Consider the following 17,885-nt stretch of genomic DNA (forward strand, 5'->3'; position numbering starts at 1 on the left):
CTCAAAAACATACATGTACAGTTATTTATTGGATTTACCCATACAGCTCATACAGCCACTCAGTCTGCATTAATTTATAAAATCAGTCATACAGATAATGTCCACACATGGAGTTATTTAAAAACAGTCAGTGCATTTTAACTCTATACCCTATACTAAGCCAAACTAATTTTCAAACGTAGCTTCAGCCTGCCAGTAAACCTTGAAGGCACTATCTAAAGAATCATGTGGATCTCCTGTACAATCGGCTCACATAGCACGTGCTATGAGTAGAGAATGGCCTCAGTCCCAAAGAGGAAATGATATGGAGAAGAAAGGAACCTGGAAAACTGGCAAGGAGATATCTATACAACTCGTGTCCTGTGTCCATGGCCAAAGTGTGCACAAGAAAGATTCAGAGTGGCATTTCACAGTCCAATTTCACAGCCAGCCCCAGCAGATGACTTGGGTATGTCATGTCAACTCTAGATGCCAGTCACTAATGATTCCAAAGAGAGAAAAACTGGATTAGCAAACAATAGAAAGTCCCAAGTTTACCTCATTTCTGAGGACATATCACTAGGGCAGAAGGAGGACACAGTAGAGTAGGAAGCACTACCTCAAACCCACACCTGAAGCTACCTTCTCTTCTGGTTTGATTCTCCCCTTGCCAAACATGCCACCATTAATGTCAAGCTCAGCCAGCTGAGTTGTGCAACACCAAAGAATGACATGCCTTATTCAAGAAAAATCACGTTTTAAGTAAGCCTTTCCAACTGTAAAGGCATCAACCTCAGTATACTATTACAAGTGTGATGCAGTGAACACTATTTGATGAAGAACAGTTAATTTCTGAACCCTAAATTCAGCAAAGCATTTAAGCAAAAACTTAAATGCACACCTTTGCTAGAAAGACGCTTTTAAAGTCAAGCAAGTTTAAGGTGCCTTATTGAGTCACAATGTAATTACCCTTGCAAGCAAGCCCAAAATTGCATTCTTCCATTAGGCATTACAGATTTTGCAGAAAAAAAGAATTATTCTGATATCTTATAACACCAATGTGCAGCACTTTACTTCTGCTCTTGACATTATCAAATACACAAGAAATGTGCCTGTCATTTTTAATAATCTTTGCTTGGAGGTACTTTACAGCAGAATGCAGCTATGCATTTCCACATTGCTTTTTAAAAAAAAAACTGCAGCCTACAAATGGCAAGAAATAACCCACTGTGAAAGGAAAAATGCCTTCCATCTCTCACTGCATAACATCTTCCCTCTACACAAGACACTTCTACCTCATTCCAGAAAACTCACTTTGTTTCATACTCATTTACTGTTGTTTATCACCCCTATCTGAGAGGTGGCATTTTTAAAGAAACATGGTGCTTTCCTAACACCTGTCTAATAGAAAAACTGTACTTTCATTTCTCACAGTGCTTTTTACTATGTCCATGTAAAAATTAGATGTTGAAGTTCATCAGAAATACGATGTTCATTGTTTCATCAAAGTCTTGGGATTTTTCATCTCAACACACAAGATGATATCCAACAAGGTTACACCATGTGTAGCAAAGATGAACATGGGGTTTCAGTTTTAGAAAACACATCAGATTAATACTCTATGTGATGTCCAGAAATAAAGCTCTTTGCAAGGGTAGTTTTTTTTCCTTGTTTTACTGATTGTTTTATCATATCTGCTAGCTACTGAAAGGTTTTCTCTACCTCTGTACCCATTCAGATAGGTATTTCTTCACCGAAAAGGTTATCAAGCATTAGAACAGGCTGCCCCGGGAAGCGGTTGAGTCACCATCCCTGGAGCTATTTAAAAGATGTGTAGACACGGCACCTAGGGACATGGTTTAGTGGTGGATTTGGCAGTGCTAGGCTTACGGTTGGACTCGATCTTAAAGGTCTTTTCCAACCTAAATGATTCTATGATTCTATATCAGCACTCACTCGGAGTAAAAGAGTATGTGGATTATAAAAACACTCTAGATGGATGAATGCCACCTGACTTTTTTCTGTCTTTTTTTTTTTTCCAGCTTTCACCACTCTTTTGGACATTTGTAGTGGGACAAACATGACGAAGTGTCACTTCTTCTAAGCACAACATCCGTCATTCTTCTGAAGAACAGGTGTTGATTTATCATGAACTCAGCTCATCAGATATCTGAGTGCAGAGCATCTCTTGTCTTGCCCTCTGATGTCAGATGCATCTGAAAATGACTATGACTATAAATGTAAAGAGAAGTCATAACTGTCCCCGCAACCCTGCCTTTCTGTATTAATAAAATTTATGCAAACCTGTAACTACAGCTAGACTGCATATGCAATTACAATGCATACAACCCAACTGGCCATGCAAACCTACACAGAAGACACAGGCTGACTGAAAATGTAACACAGTGCCCTGTAAGGTTCGGAAAAAAGAGATTCAACTCTGACATCTGCCAGGTTGGAAACAGCTGAGACTGCCATAGTGAAAACAGCTTGTCTGAAGCAACTGGCAAATATTACCTCCTCTACAAAAAAAAATTACTCTTTGGCAGAGACAATTTGTAGAAAATATACAGCCAGAAGAGAAATTCTAGTTCTGTCTCTCTTAATATAGGGTCCTGGAAAGTTGTACTTAAAAAGAGTATGTTTGTTCAAGAAATTAAGGGTAGAATAAATCATTGGATCAAGCCTGCAAAATTGCTGGAAGCATTACCCAGCAGTACCTCACTAAGCCAGAATTCATGAGCCCTCACTGTAGAATCTGCACAGACAAAACCAGCATTACCCCTCTGTTGGAAATCAAAGCCTTCCTTTGCCTCCTATTGGAAATGGTAAAGACACATGGTTGAGCTCATCTAAATATTCCACTTTTCTTACAGGTTACAGCATGGGCGTCCTTTGGCAAACATTTAAAAGGAATCTACTTAGATCTTCACAGCTTTGAAGCTGTGCCTCAAAGACTCTCCTTGCTTGTGGTGCTTCCCTACGTAAACACTGGTGGCTGTTGGGACTGGTTTGTTGTTTTTTGGGGGAGAGCACATTTTTCATAATTTGGCACAGAAAATCCACCTCTCTCTATAAATCAGCTCCCCATCCCTGTTCTCTACAGGATACCTAGAAAACAGGGTCATTTAAAAAAAGCTGATTATTTCTTGTTTTGCAGGTCTTGGTATGCAACAAAACAAGTTCGTGCTGATAAGGAAATAATAAATATATAAATAAAATCATTCGCATTGCATTTGTTACACCTGTTGTGACACTCCTCTACAAGGAAAGGGTCCTCTGCTTGGGAGGGTCTACTGAGAAGAGGTTAGTCCACCTTAAAAATACAAGTTACCTGCCTTTGCTCTTCCCCAACCAACTTTAGGCCGGGGTAATTGCATTAGCTGCAAATATGACAGAGATGGGACAGAACAGGATCAGCTGCGTAGCTGGCAGAGATGTCGCAGCTCAGGGAGCCGACAACCTCCGGAGCCTGTTGGATCCCCTGTGCACAGCCGCACACGTGCAGGCACATGCGCACACGTGGACATGCTGGCAAGCATCTAACGCTGCTCCTGCCTTTCTCAGCCTTTAAAGGTTTAAGACTCTCCATGAATGACCCTTAGCGCCTGTGATTAGCAAATGAAGATTTCTCAGAGCATCCCTATTTAATGAGCAAACACTGAAGTGCCAAGTGTGAACCTTACCCCTCACCTTTAAAAAGTGAAAGGCAGAGGAGTGATACAGAGGGCATTTCACTTTTGTTGTATTTTAATTATTTTTGGCAAGAGGAAGTGGCAGTACAGATCATTTGCAAAAGGTTCTGAAGGAAATAAAATACTGTCCCTCTCTTGACAGTAAGAGGATTTGAACAATCTCTAAAGAAATCTCTAAAGGTATACATACACTTCAGTAGTTTTAATTTAGTCTCTCCATTTACAAGAAATGGGAGAGATGACGTTACAGAGATTAAAGGTGAAATTACTTTACCCAGTTTCTTGAAATGACTAGTTAGGTCAAACTGCATTTATCCACCTTCTCTTTAACACCTCGCATTTCTCCAGATGTTTTCTGTTATGTTTCTACAGCCATGCAATGCTCATTTACTTAATTGCCCTGTGTGTGTAAATCTGGAACAGTCTTTGCTAGATTTTGTAGAGATCAATTTGATATAATGATGCAGAAACATTTTTTCTCAGTCCTGAAGGTGAGGTAGGTGGTTCAACTGTTACTTTAATTTCTATTTTTACTCTTCAGTGTTGAAAAAGTTCCCCTAAATTATATACAAGGATCTAAGTGCTATGTATTTTTATATATAAAATGTGTGCTACTATATTTGTACATGCATAAAACAGTTTTGAATGATTTAGCAATAGTTAACACTAATAGTTAACACATAAATCTTTATGCCAGTTTAAAAACAAGGAACTTTCTGGAAAAAAATTTATCCCAAAGCATTTCAGATCTCTTATTATCCTGGCCATATGCTAAATATGTCCAGATAGGAACATCTGCCTTTAAGAACTGAAGGTTTGACTAAGAGAGCTAATTTTCCCTATGGTCTGCTCTGTGCTAGAGTATTATTAATCTAAGCATATATACCTTTAAATTGTAATTGTAAAGAAGAAGATGATGCCGTGATCCTGGAAGAATATAGATGCTTATTTTTGCATGCTCAGGCTAGATGTAACTTTTTGAATGAATTTTTGGAATTAGGTATTCCTGGAAGATTATTAGATCAATATCATTAAAGCTGTATCATTCACGAGAGATTTGATACAAACCCCAATATATAGATACTAGACATAATTAGATATAAGCCCAGTACCCAAATATCTGGTTGATTACTTTAAAAGGAGAGCAGTTTCTATTACTCCCTTCCACCTCACCTTAATACATCTAATTATATTGCAAAACTTTTGCAGGCACTATCCAGTGTGACACCTGGCAGCACAGTGCAGTGTCCCTCTCCTAACTTCAACAGCCTCACTGAGATGCAGCAGCAGCGACAGGCTGCCGCTGCCACAATGAACAGCTTTCTTCAAATCCATCAACATTATTCAACAAAGTGTGTTACTTGGAAGAAAATAATGCTTCTAAGCCCCCTCCCTTATCATCGTCTTACGGCACTTTTTTGATGCCTGCCCCGTGCTGCCCCGCAGCCTCAGCCTCCCACCTCCACCCTGCAGCAACACTCCCGCCTGCCAGCTGTGCTAGTGAAAGCACCAACACAATCCCCCGGTTTTACAGGTCTTCCAAAGGCCAGTTTTAATTTTGAATCCTTGGCTCCAATAAAAATTGTGCTGTTAAAATACACCCCCCCATTCCAGCAATGCTGACACCAGTTTTACAGCAGTGTTCAATCAGTGTCCTAAATACAATTACTCCCCATTTAACAAGGAGGGGATATCAACACCAGAGCATACCAGCTTTCACATTTTACTTCCAGAAGTATCCAAAGTAAAAAAAAAATCTCTTTCCTCCAATTACACTTGTAGCTGTATCGCTGTACAATCCTGTGCCATATAATGCAATATATTTATCCTCCCATAAGCCCCAACAATGCATTGTTACACCCGCTTTGCAGAGGAGAAGCTAACGGGCAAAGGACTGGATTCAGCAGTGAGCTTCAACTCTGAACTTCTTACCAACATCATCCGACTGCTGAAATCGGCGGCGGGGTTGGACATTATTGTGTCTAGGCGCAGGCACACCCTGGCCATCCTCCCACAGTGCCTGCATCCAGATGTATGTCCCATACTGCCAACACAGGGAGGTGGTGGCCATCCATGCGTTCCTATATCCCATGCTGCAGTCACTAAGACGCACAGCTCCTCCATGGGTCCAGCTGACATTCACCCCTGTTTTCCTGACCCAACACCTTCTTAATACTATAGTAATGGTAATTCTAAATTAAGAGGATAATGATAATAACGATAAATCTGTAAAATTCCTGTTCACATTGATGGGGTATTTGTTTGACAAGAACTAAATAATTATGTAAATAAGAGGATCATCAGTAGTACACTGTAGGAACTCACTCTTGCTGTTCTCCCCTTTATAGGGGACACTGTTTGCATAGCAGAGTGGAACAGCTGCTTTGGAGGCAGTTAGGCATTTTGCATACTTTATGCAAAAATCATTATAAAAATAAGGGCTTTCAACTGTACTTGTATAGTCACTAATTTTTAAATGGTGAAACTGGGAGCTTTTTTTTCATGAGAGCACTTAGCTGACGGAAAATATTTACTTTAAAGCTCCAATGCCTCTCTACCATGCAAATGTGATGCACTGACTGGCTATATTTTTGCACACAGATGCAATCTAAGAGTGGCCAAATTGGTATTGCAAAACACAATTGCTTTACTGAGACAGTCTTAAATTAAGGCTACCATTGCCCATACTTACCAGTGGTTTTGGCTTCTAGCCCTGAGGAAGCGACGAACATGCACTGAAGTTTGCTAAGGTTACTCAGCAGCATAGACAACAAAATTCCACGTTGACCCCCCCCCCCCCCGAGGATACGGGGCCAAGGGCTGCCTGGGTCTGATGATGCAGATGCTAAGCAGCTTGAAATCACAGTTCACCCATAACATCTCCCCTGCTCAACATCCCCTGCCACAGCCACCCCATGTTATTAGAGTACTTTGTTCGTTCACTCGAGAAACGGTGCTAGCCATGAGAAATACAGCCCCGCACAGGTTCAGTGGTCTCCTCTTGGCATGTGGACGCAATTTCCTGCATTTTCTTTCATCTGTTTTGGGTCGGCTAGGGTCTGCTTCTCTCTCTTCATATTATTCAAGGGTGTTAAGCATCATATGGCAAGGCACAGCCTGAAAAATGGCTGCAGTTACACCGTAACAGGCACCAGGGAAAATAGCATTACCTTGTGTTAACTGCATGGCAAAACCTCACACCTAAAAAATCCGTATCTGGTAGTGAAGGGGCCTTAATTCTGGAAACTTTTTCCCTAACAGCTCTGGAGTAAGAGGCTGAGAGTTGGGGCTTTTTCTACATATTTTGTAAGCAGTGGAAGTTGGGTCTAACAGGTCACAGCTTTTGTGGTGACAGTTAGGGGAGGAATTTATATTATTGCCATTTATAAGAAGGGTATGACATAAACACAGAGAATAATTAACTAGTGAAATGAGCTAAACCATTTCTTATACTAATGCTTCATCGTTCCTGTTTCTTCAGAAATCCACCACCTCCTTACCACATGGCACATCTAGCATTTCACATGCTGCATAAAGCCCTGTGCAATGGTAAATGCTAACTACAACGCAATCACTTCCCTAAAGGAATTACAGTGGGTGCAGAAGCAAAGTAGAGAGGCAGAATATGACCAAAATTCATGAGAATTATGTTCACCATGAATGCCAGCAACCCCATCCCTCTGGCACTTTGCTCCATCCCTTTATTTGAATATTATTTTTAACATTGCCACATTTCCATGCAAATCTCTCCAGTACTTCGAAAAAAGCTGAATTGTGTCTGTCAAACAGTCATCTACCCATCAGATGAATCTTTCCCTTTCCTTTCTCTATCAAAGAAATAAAGGAGATGCTTTCCCGGAGTGCTGTCTTTAGTGTTATTACTGGCTGGCGCTGACACCTGTGGATCAAAACCATCCCATGTGCCTTCCTCTGTGTGCATCACCGTGTCAAAACTGTCACCAGTAACAAGCACAGGACACAAAGGGACTCCAGCACTACTGAATGGAAGCACAGCAACCAAAGGGATCATCCCCAGAAAAAGGTTCTCTGAGCAAAATTGGCAGCTGTCAGCATTACCATGTGAAACAACTTGACAGCTTGTTGCTGGATTTGAGCTGCGAGGTTTTTTCCGGGTTTTTTTTTTTTTTCTTTATTATTTTTAAGGGAATTTTTTAGTGGGACACCAAGTTCTTGTCACATTAAGATGAACCTAGCATAGCAATGTTGCTGGAGGCAGGATGCCAGAACATCACTTGCACACTGAGGAACACCACCTAAATTGCCTGTCTTGTTAAAATATAATAGGAAATTTGTAAACAGACCTTCAAAGTACTGGACTGTACTAGAAGATGTTTCTAGCTCTCTGCTCCTAGGTTCTTTTTTCTGCATATGCCAATGTAAAAGTTTGTACTGTATAAATCTATTGGTGTGTTTTAGATACTCACAAATATACGTATTTATACATGTACGTACACACAGATACACCTGTATGTAAGTGTAAAGGTGAACATACAACATGAATGGGCTCAGACTTTCTGCAGCTCCTAATTTTCCTTTCAGTCTTCTAATTTGCTCATTCTTTCTACTTCTTTCAAATATAACTTTGCTTATTCATTTAATTAAACATTCAGTTTTATCTCAACACAATTAATAGGAATGGATTTGGGACAATTAGACAAATGATGCCAGCTATAAAACACAGGCCACGCATAGCCTTGAGAGGTGTGGTAAACACACCTGTTAGCATAACAGTGCGTGATTCCACAATATCTGCCTGAAAATATTAATGGGACAGAGCACAGGTAAAGCAATGCTGCTTCTATTCGGTAGTTCCTTCTTCCTGCATTTTAATTCATCAGCCTGAACTCTGTGTGAGGATAGATTTTTGTATGCAGTTATAGACTATTTTTAGGAACAAAATAAAGTTCTTAACTGTTAATCCTAAAACCCTCATATTTGGAGATGATGATTGCATCCTATTATTTTCAGAATAATTCTGCTTTGTAAAATGACCACAAAACTGGCTTCATTGAACTGAACGATAATGTTTCTTACTCATCTAAGTCATCTACAGAAGCACCTTCCCTCTAATTCTCAATCCTGCAAATTCAGCATCTCTGGACAGAGCCAAGCAAAATTTTGTATCGAAATTTTTCTATGTGAAGCTGACAGTCTATCTCAAATTAAATTTGCCTTCCCTGAAGTGTTTGCACTAAAACCAAGGGGAAAAAATAACAGTTCCACAAAAAGTTGAAACAATTCACCTCCAGGTTTTACAAAGCTAAAATAATTCATAGCAAAACATTTTTCCTCCAGTCTTTTGATTTTAAACCTTTGAAACCTGAACAACAGAAGAAAATCCCATTTTGATGCAAAAACCAGTCTTAACAGCCTAAGAAAAAATGGAACATTCATTATCTTCACACACACCCCATATTTACATTATAATGGAACATCTTCCACAAAATGCAAACCATGAGTTCCTAGCACACTGCTAACAATCAGGGCCAATGTGAACCCCTTTTTGCCTGATTTATTAGCACCAGGTTTCCATTTTATCAAAGCATCTGTGCCTGTGGCTGGCGTGAAGCCTGCTCCCCGCTCCCACTGAAGGCAACACTTGGGCAGACTGCTGCTCAGGGCTGGACCTCGGCACCTCTCATGTTTTGCTGGAATAATGCTGGTTTGTTCTAAAACATTTCACACTAATATTTCCAGGCTTTCAAGGTGAATTAACTTTACTCTGCTTTGATTATCCACTTTGGGAACCTGTCCTTCATCGCAGTATTGATTTAGCTGTGGCAGATGCTGAGCTGTCACTGAGCCTGACAGCTTCTTCAGAGCTTCCTCGGTGGTTGTCTTGTAAAACAGTCAATAGCCAAGTGAAACCGAACTGCCAAAACAAGCACGCTTCCCACTTCTATAGTCTGTGAAATATGTGTGCTACTCTGTACTGCATCCTTCTGGGAGGAGGGGGGAGGAAAAAAGTGGGCCTCTTAATTTAGTATTCAGTGTTACCAATTAACCCTTTATGTATTCAGACTATATCCACCCCCGCCAGCCCTGACACAGCAGTGGAACCACGTTTCAGTCACAGGTCTGTGGCTTTGGTGTCACCCACTGCCACTCCAAAGCCATTTCTCACCAGTGGAAAAGGGTCTTTGGGGAAGATGTTAGTGTGAATGCACTTAGCGAGAGGGTTTCGTCTCCTGAGCTGCCCGCCCCTTCTTCCAAAGGTGGTAGTCTCTCCTTTTTTCCCTGAGTCCCAGCAAAAGCTCCCTGTTCAGCCAGGACTCAGGGAAAAAAGGAGAGTCTACCACCTTTGGAAGAAGGGGCGGGCAACTCAGGAAGAGTACAGGGATCTTGTTAGGTCATGCAGAGAGGAAATTAGAAAAGCAAAAGCCCAGCTAGAACTCAATCTGGCCAATGCTGTAAAAGATAATAGAAAATGTTTTTATAAGTACATCAACAATAAAGAGAGCCAAGGAGAATCTCCATCCTTTGCTGGATGTGGGGGGGAACATTGTCACTGAGGACAAGGAAAAGGCTGAGGTACTTAATGCCTTCTTTGCCTCTGTCTTTAATAACCAGACCAGTCATCCCCAGGGTACTCAGCCCCCTGAGCTGGAAGACAGGGACGGGGACCAGAATGGAGCCCTCATAGTGCAGGAGGAAGCAGTTAACGACCTGCTACGCCACATGGACGCTCACAAGTCTATGGGGCCGGATGGGATCCACCCGAGAGTACTAAGGGAGCTGGCAGAGGAGCTCACCAAGCCACTTTCCATCATCCATCAGCAGTCCTGGTTAACAGGGGAGGTCCCTGGTGACTGGAGGCTTGCCAATGTGACGCCCATCTACAAGAAGGGCTAGAAGGAGGACCCGGGGAACTACAGGCCTGTCAGCCTGACCTTAGTGCTGGGAAAGACTATGGAGAGGTTCATATTGAGTGAACTCAACAATCATTGAGGTCAACCAGGGGATTGGGCCCAGCCAGCATGGCTTCATGAAAGGCAGGTCCTGCTTGACCAACCTGATCTCCTTCTATGACCTGGTGACCTGCCTAGTGGATGAGGGAAAGGCTATGGATGTCATCTACCTGGAATTCAGCAAAGCCTTTGACACTGTCTCCCATAGCATTCTCCTTGGGAAGCTGGCAGCTCATGGCTTGGACAGGCATACTCTTTTGCTGGGTAAAAAAACTGTCTGGGTAGCCGAGCCCAGAGAGTAGTGGTGAATGGAGTTAAGTCCAGTTGGTGGCTGGTCAGGAGCGCTGTTCCCCAAGGCTCCGTTTTGGGGCCAGCCTTGTTTAATATCTTTATCAATGATCTGGATGAGGGGATTGAGTACGCCCTCAGTAAGTTCGCAGATGACACCAAACTAAGTGGGAGTGTTGATCTGCTCAAGGGTAGGATGGCCCTGCAGAGCGACCTGGACAGGCTGGACCAATGGGCCGAGGCCAACTGTATGAGGTTCAAAAAGGCCAAGTGCTGGGTCCTGCACTTGGGTCACAACAACCCCATGCAACGCTACAGGCTTGGGGAAGAGTGGCTGGAAAGCTGCCTGGCTGAAAAGGACCTGGGGGTGTTGGTCGTCAGCCAGCTGAACATGAGCCAGCAGGGTGCCCAGGTGGCCAAGAAGGCCAACAGCAACCTGGCTTGTATCAGGAATAGTGTGGCCAGCAGGAGCAGGGAGGTGATTGTTCCCCTGTACTCGGCACTGGTGAGGCCGCATCTGGAATAACTGTGTCCAGTTTTGGGCCCGTCAATACAAGAAAGACATTGAGGTGCTGGAGCTGCCCAGAGAAGGGCAACAAAGCTGGTGAAGGGTCTGGAGCACAGGCCTTGTGAGGAGCGGCTGAGGGAACTGGGATTGTTTAGCCTGGAGAAGAGGAGGCTGAGGGGAGACCTTATCGCTCTCTACAACTCCCTGAAAGGAGGTTGTAGCGAGGTGGGTGTTGGCCTCTTCTCCCAAGCAGCTAGCGGTAGGACAAGAGGAAATGGGCTCAAGCTGTACCAGGGGAGGTTTAGATTGGATATTCGGAAAAATTTCGTCATGGAAAGGGTAGTCAAGCATTGGAACAGGCTGCCCAGAGAGGTGGTGGAGTCACCATCCCTGGAAGTGTTTAAAAAACGCGTAGATGTGGCACTCTGGGACATGGTTTGGTAGGCATGGTGGTGTTGGGTTGATGATTGGACTGATGATCTTAGAGGTCCTTTCCAGTCTTAATGATTCTTAGTTTTTATTTTCATTATAAATAATCCAGCCACCAAGCCGGGAAACATGAAATTGCTACTCTACCCTTAATTGGTTTAGTGGTGGACTTTGTAATGTTAGGTTAATGGTTGGACTGGATGATCTTAAAGGTCTTTTCCAACCTAAACGATTCTATGATTCCATGATTCTACACGACGTCTATTTGAATCCCAGTATATTTGGTAGTTTTTCTGGCACTTGAGAGAACATCTATGGTCCTAGGAAGATGCTCTCCACATTCACCTTTGCAAATGCCAGAAACTGTTCTGCTGAAGAGCAATGGCATGCCAAAATGGCAGGCAACAAAATATATTTTTGCATTTTCTATCAGAGAGGCACAAAGCCAGACAGTAATACATATGTTGAAGTGGACATCAGTACTGCAAAGGTTACAAACAGATCTCTTTTCAGATGGAACAAGAGCTGTCTAAATACTATATCGAGCACATTAACTCCACCTCTTTCCACCTGTCCCACAGCTCTCCACTGCTCCCTTCCCCATAAATCCAAGCATAACAACATTGCTGGAAATATTACTAGCCATTGATGCTGTCCTGGTAGAAGGGGTTTGAGAATACTCAACAGAACAACGAAAGATTGCATACATTGGCAAACTAAACCAACAAAAATGTCTGGCATTTCATTTCAGCCTCTGCCCATGTATTGTTGAACCCTCCATGTGAGACTGGAAAAGTGTCTTTATTTCCTGGCAGCAGGTCCTGGAGCTCTCCTCCTCCCTGTCCAACTCCTTCTGATCAGCACTTGTTTCTATCTGATTACCTCCATGTTTTCTTGCTCACTATTGCAGGAAGGAGATGCTGGAATTAGATTTGCTGCATTTCCATTTCTACATTAACACTAATTTCACTGAAGTCAATGAAATTACATGGACGTCTGGAGAGTATCTGAGGAGAATAATTGAGTGTATTTTATCACTTTCCTTTGGCTTTTTTTGTGGTTGTTTCATAGCATTTTTAAATGTCCTGTTTCACTAAAATCAATTTATTCTGCTCTTGGATGCTGCAATGAAGTTACTCTCTTCGGGACAATGGTGTTCTTGCTGTAAAGCTCCAGACGCCGTCTGGAAGACGCTTGTGGTGTGTATGGCCCACAGAGATGGGTACAGCAACAGAAATGACATGCAGCATCACACCCAGTGCCCATCTAAGCCAAAATCTTTCCTCTGACTGCAGGCCCTTCTGGACACTTATGATAAGAGTGTAAGAAAGAGGGTGCACAGGGCATCTCCTGCCGTGGGCTACTCCTTCCAGATTTCTATGAGCCCAGAGCCCAGGAGCTTTCTACACTGCCCACTGCATCCAGACCACGGTATTAGCCACCGACCAAACATTGCCACCAGGAGTATCTAATTCCTTTCCACAAATCTACCTTTTTCTCACCAAAACACTGTGTGGCAAGTATTTTGTCATGCTATTCTGCTAGTCTGGCTGCCCCAGCCTTTACATTGGCCACCCCCAGCTCCCCTTGCTCGTGAGTCAGTGTTTGCTCCTCTGCACCTCCTGGGCACTGCTCTTGATTTTTGCCAGCCTTCCTCCACTGTTTTCTCAGTAGTGAAAAGGCCTCGCCTATTTGATCTCTCCTTCTGAGAAAGTCATTCCATGCTTCAATCTCATCAACTTTTAGACACCCTTTTTAATCTTACAAAATCTTGTAGAACAGTGTAGCGTGGTGCAATGACGTTAATTTCAATTACGTGCCCAGAAATCCGATTTGCCTTTTTTTGACTGGTACTGAATATTGAACTCATATTTTCAAGGAACTATCTGCAATAACAATCAGATGTCTTTCCTGAGTGGTAACTGCTAATTTAGAAACCATTATTGTATAGGTATAGCTAGCTATTTTTTGCCTGCATGTTTTAATTTGCATGCACTGACACTGAATTTCATCTGTCCTCTTCATAATCGCTTCTGTGGTGGGACTGATACAGCAAAGCAGAAACCCTAATTTAAGCATTAAACAGAAAAAAGCTATGCAGCATAAGGGAGCAAAGCTGCACTTTGATACAGATACAAGGTAAAGAATAACAAAAATCTGGGCAAAATTCTTAAATTTTTTTAGGTTTATACTAGTATCATGGCTTAGGTCCCAATAATTGGGAAGATTTTACCATCTTTCTACTACAAGCAGGACTGACTATTTCCCAGAGCAGGGCAAAGGCAGGCAATGCTGTTCCTTCTTGGACTTTATCCAAGAGTGACTAAGCCAACCCTGAAAGTCCAGTGAAAATTAATGAGATATTTGACAGAATAAAAATGTCAAGATGTGACCCAACACTTATAACAGTTATGGGGTGTCTCTTGACCATTAACTCTTTAGCAGCGAGAGTAAGCATTAATTTCTAAAAAACATCTTTAACCCTCCAGTTTGGCAGTGTCAGTGTCACACCATTGCATGCACCATTAACGACACTGAACAGCTATCGCCTTTATTCAAGTAACAGTGAGATCAGCTACAAAAGCAATAGGTTAATTTAAGTCACCTTGACACCTTCAATGTTTTTGTTCATATGCTGATAGCTGCAGGAATTACTGCAGGGTCTCTCCCCCCACTTATTTTGCCGATACATGAAGCATCCTCAGTTGCTTCTCTGATGTTATGAGGCACTAATAGCTGGGCATGTATGCCATTAACTTCCTTCATTAGGGACAATGACATCTGAAATTACACACCGAATGGGGACTGTACATGGAATGGGGAGCTTGACAGTATTTTCAGGTTTTTTGGTCCCTCTGCATTAACGACCTAAACCAGCTAGTGCTACTAATACCTGCAGGTAGTACTCACGTTCAGTTGTTCCTATCACTGACTACTTCTGAGAGCAAGAAACTGTTGTAAGCCTTGCAAGATGAAGTGTTAAAACCCAATGAAAATTAAATTCAACAACCCATTTATTATCACATCTTTTCAGGCCTTCCAGCCTGCTTGTTCCCAAGCCTCTGCAGTATGGTACATTAATTTTATACTGAACCATTAATTGTAGTTGACTTTGCAAAGCTGTTTTCTTTACATTTTTTATTCAGTTTTGCAAACCCAATCCCAATGGAGTTCATTTTATTCCCCACTGTTTGTTTGATCAAATTGCAAATATTTCCTTTAATCTTTTTAGGTATTCAGATTTATTATCTATGGAGCAGACCCTCTTCATCTCCTCTACTGATGGTTTGAGAGAAAGAATCTTTTACATACTTCTCATTTTAGGCAACTATTTATTCCTTCAAGTACATATTAGTAAGCATAACATTAAAACACATTTACCTAACCTAAATAAAACCACTTTGAACTAAATTTGCAAGCTAACCTGCTTTGGTTCTTAAATGATATTCACCTGAACTCATTTTTCCCAGAGGTTGTGATCCATAATTCACTGAGGTCAATGGAAAGTAGCTGCTGATGTTAGTGAGTTTTAGGGTCAGCAATAAACAGGTACGCTTACCTTTTCACTTGAGAATCTGTATGGGAAATTTCCCACAGGCAGGGCAAAAGGCCTTTGGGAAACTATTTTAATTTTCTTCATGTCTATTCATCGTAAGAAATAGTAATAGTAACAGTAACAGTAATATCACAGCCACACCATACTTGACATTTATAAATACATTTTACAAAGGAAGATAAATTATGCAATTTTGTTCCATACCTGTCATCTACTTCAATTGTCCCTATTCTATTTTTCATTGGAAAATTCAGAATAAAATATTTTATAAAATTGAGACATTTACTTTTTTTAAAAATTATTATTCCCATGTTATTATTTAGCCACTTTTTTCCTAGTCAAATAGAGTAAACACCTGTGGGTTTTCTGAATCTGAATTTGTAGCTGTGGAAGATCTTCTAAAGTGAAAGTAGAAACCCAATGTCTTACTTCTTCACTACGTTGTACTTCTACCATCAAAGTCAAAAGTTTTTTAAAAACAAAACAACATTTCCTCTCATTTTTAGAAACCTTTCCAGCAGAAAACAAAGGGAAGGCTTGTGCTCCAGTTTCCTTCCAGTGTAAAAAAATCTGAAAAACACAGTAAGAGAATGAGCAAGAAAGAACTTTTCTGTTATCTAGAAAACAGGGACATAGTAGTTGGGAAGTAAAAAAAAAAATGCATGTATATTAATTCTTTTCTTCAAAATATGTCATTTTCAGTAAAAATACATTTTCAACAAAACTAAGGGTTTATCTAAATACTTTCCATATTATCTGAATAAGTTTCTACCAAGTTGTTTTCACTATCTCATTAATTCCCTCCATTTCTTCCTCCCCTCCATGTTTCCCCTCAGCCTCTGCTGAAGTCTTCCAGAAGTGATATAGCATCTTTTTTATTTTGTTTAAAAGCTTAACTGCCTCCCACCTGACATCACTCTAAGCTGTTTTTCTTCATTTTACCCAGTGTTATTCCTAATGATTCTACCTAATTGATAAGATGCCTCCTCTGGGTAGAGCTGGTTGCCATGACACTCGAAGAAATGACTCCATATTCTCCATCCCTGGATCTTTCTGAAGAATTTATACAGAACATCTTGCTTTCACCAACTCCCCAGCTTCACACATACCCATAAAAAATAATTAACCCTTGCAGCCAGGTTTCATCGGCATAATAGGGCTAAAAATTGGTTTTTTTCATAAAGTTTTCTCCTTCTACTAATACCGGCCAAGATCGCTCAGCTTTGGTGCTCTGCCGTAGCACGGCATGCCTTTGTCACATGAAGCGCTGTTAGTCCAGCTGCCAAATGGCAAGCTCTCATCACAGGGGACTTGTTTTACTGAAGTAACCGTAGTTAACAGCCTCGTCAGCTGCTTCCCTGTGGCTCCTACTGGAGTTACTAGGGGTACCAAAGACTCAGGGCTGCTCAAGGACAAAGCTCTGCCTGGTTTCTCTAAGCTGCCCACCGCATGGAGCTCCACAACCATGTCTTTGGTCGAAGACACAGGACACATGGCTTCGCCCACAGAGTTTTTGGGGAGTGTTAGCCCAGCTGCTACAACATGGACACAGACAACTTGCACACTCCCCCCACCTGCATGTTCCTCCTCAAATTCAGGCCAAACAGAGGCAGAGAACACACCTTTCTGCATCTGCCATCACCTTCCGTGTACCACCACCATCATATATATATCCAGTGGAGCAAGATGGGCTGCTCCCATGGCACAACAGCTACAACTGCCCAAATGCTGGCCCCAACTCACGCCCTATCTATGTCTACACCTGCGCTACAACATAGGAGTCTGGGCACTGCAAGGCACAGGCACTCTTCCTCCACAGGTTTCCAGACAGCAAAGCACAAGGAATCAACACAACAGCAATGATTAACCTAATAGACAACTTCCTCCCTAATGATATGTTTTGAAGGCACCTGTGAAGAAGGGAAGTTTCCAGGTGTCTTTCTAGTATCTTTGCCACCATGTGTAAACCTCCTCCTTCAAAACAATAAGGGACAACATGGCAGGTGGTACTTACTTGAAAATTTAACAAGTGGCTGCTACAGGAAGAGGTAAAACAGGCTGCTCAGAGGTAGGACCACCCTGACAGTGGAGGGCTTCCTATAGATTGGCAAGGCAAAGGGTCTTAGAAGTAAAGGCAAATAGGCTACACTTGATGTGACAAACCAAATGCAGCCAGGGGAAAGCAACAAGCAGTGAGGTGGCACGGGCACAATATCATCAGCATAATGCAGCTCATACAGGTATGGCTTTGGTGGGAGCCATGCTGGGTTACAGCTGAGTGCTTTTGCAAAGCCCCCCACCGTTCACATCAATAAAAAGTGGTGTGCGCTCAATAACACAGAGGAAAGAAGACACAGTTTACAGTAAGATGGTGTCTCGGAAGCTGGAGCCTAAGCCTAAAGTTTCAGGCAACCTTCTAATTACAGTAATTTGAGACAGTGAATTTTAGAACAGGGCCACACAAATGATCCGAGGGCTGGAGCCCCTCTCCTACGAGGCCA

General features: G+C 42.0%; 1 protein-coding gene across 1 annotated transcript in view; it reads right to left on the reverse strand.

Moving 5' to 3' along the window:
• The window catches only part of KCNH5 (potassium voltage-gated channel subfamily H member 5), a 167,690-nt gene that overhangs the window by 53,662 nt on the left and 96,143 nt on the right, over window positions 1-17,885 (reverse strand). The gene's annotated exons all lie outside the window — the stretch shown is intronic.

Source organism: Pelecanus crispus, chromosome 6, assembly GCF_030463565.1.
Source record: "Pelecanus crispus isolate bPelCri1 chromosome 6, bPelCri1.pri, whole genome shotgun sequence".
In the NCBI taxonomy this organism is placed as follows: Eukaryota; Metazoa; Chordata; class Aves; order Pelecaniformes; family Pelecanidae; genus Pelecanus; species Pelecanus crispus.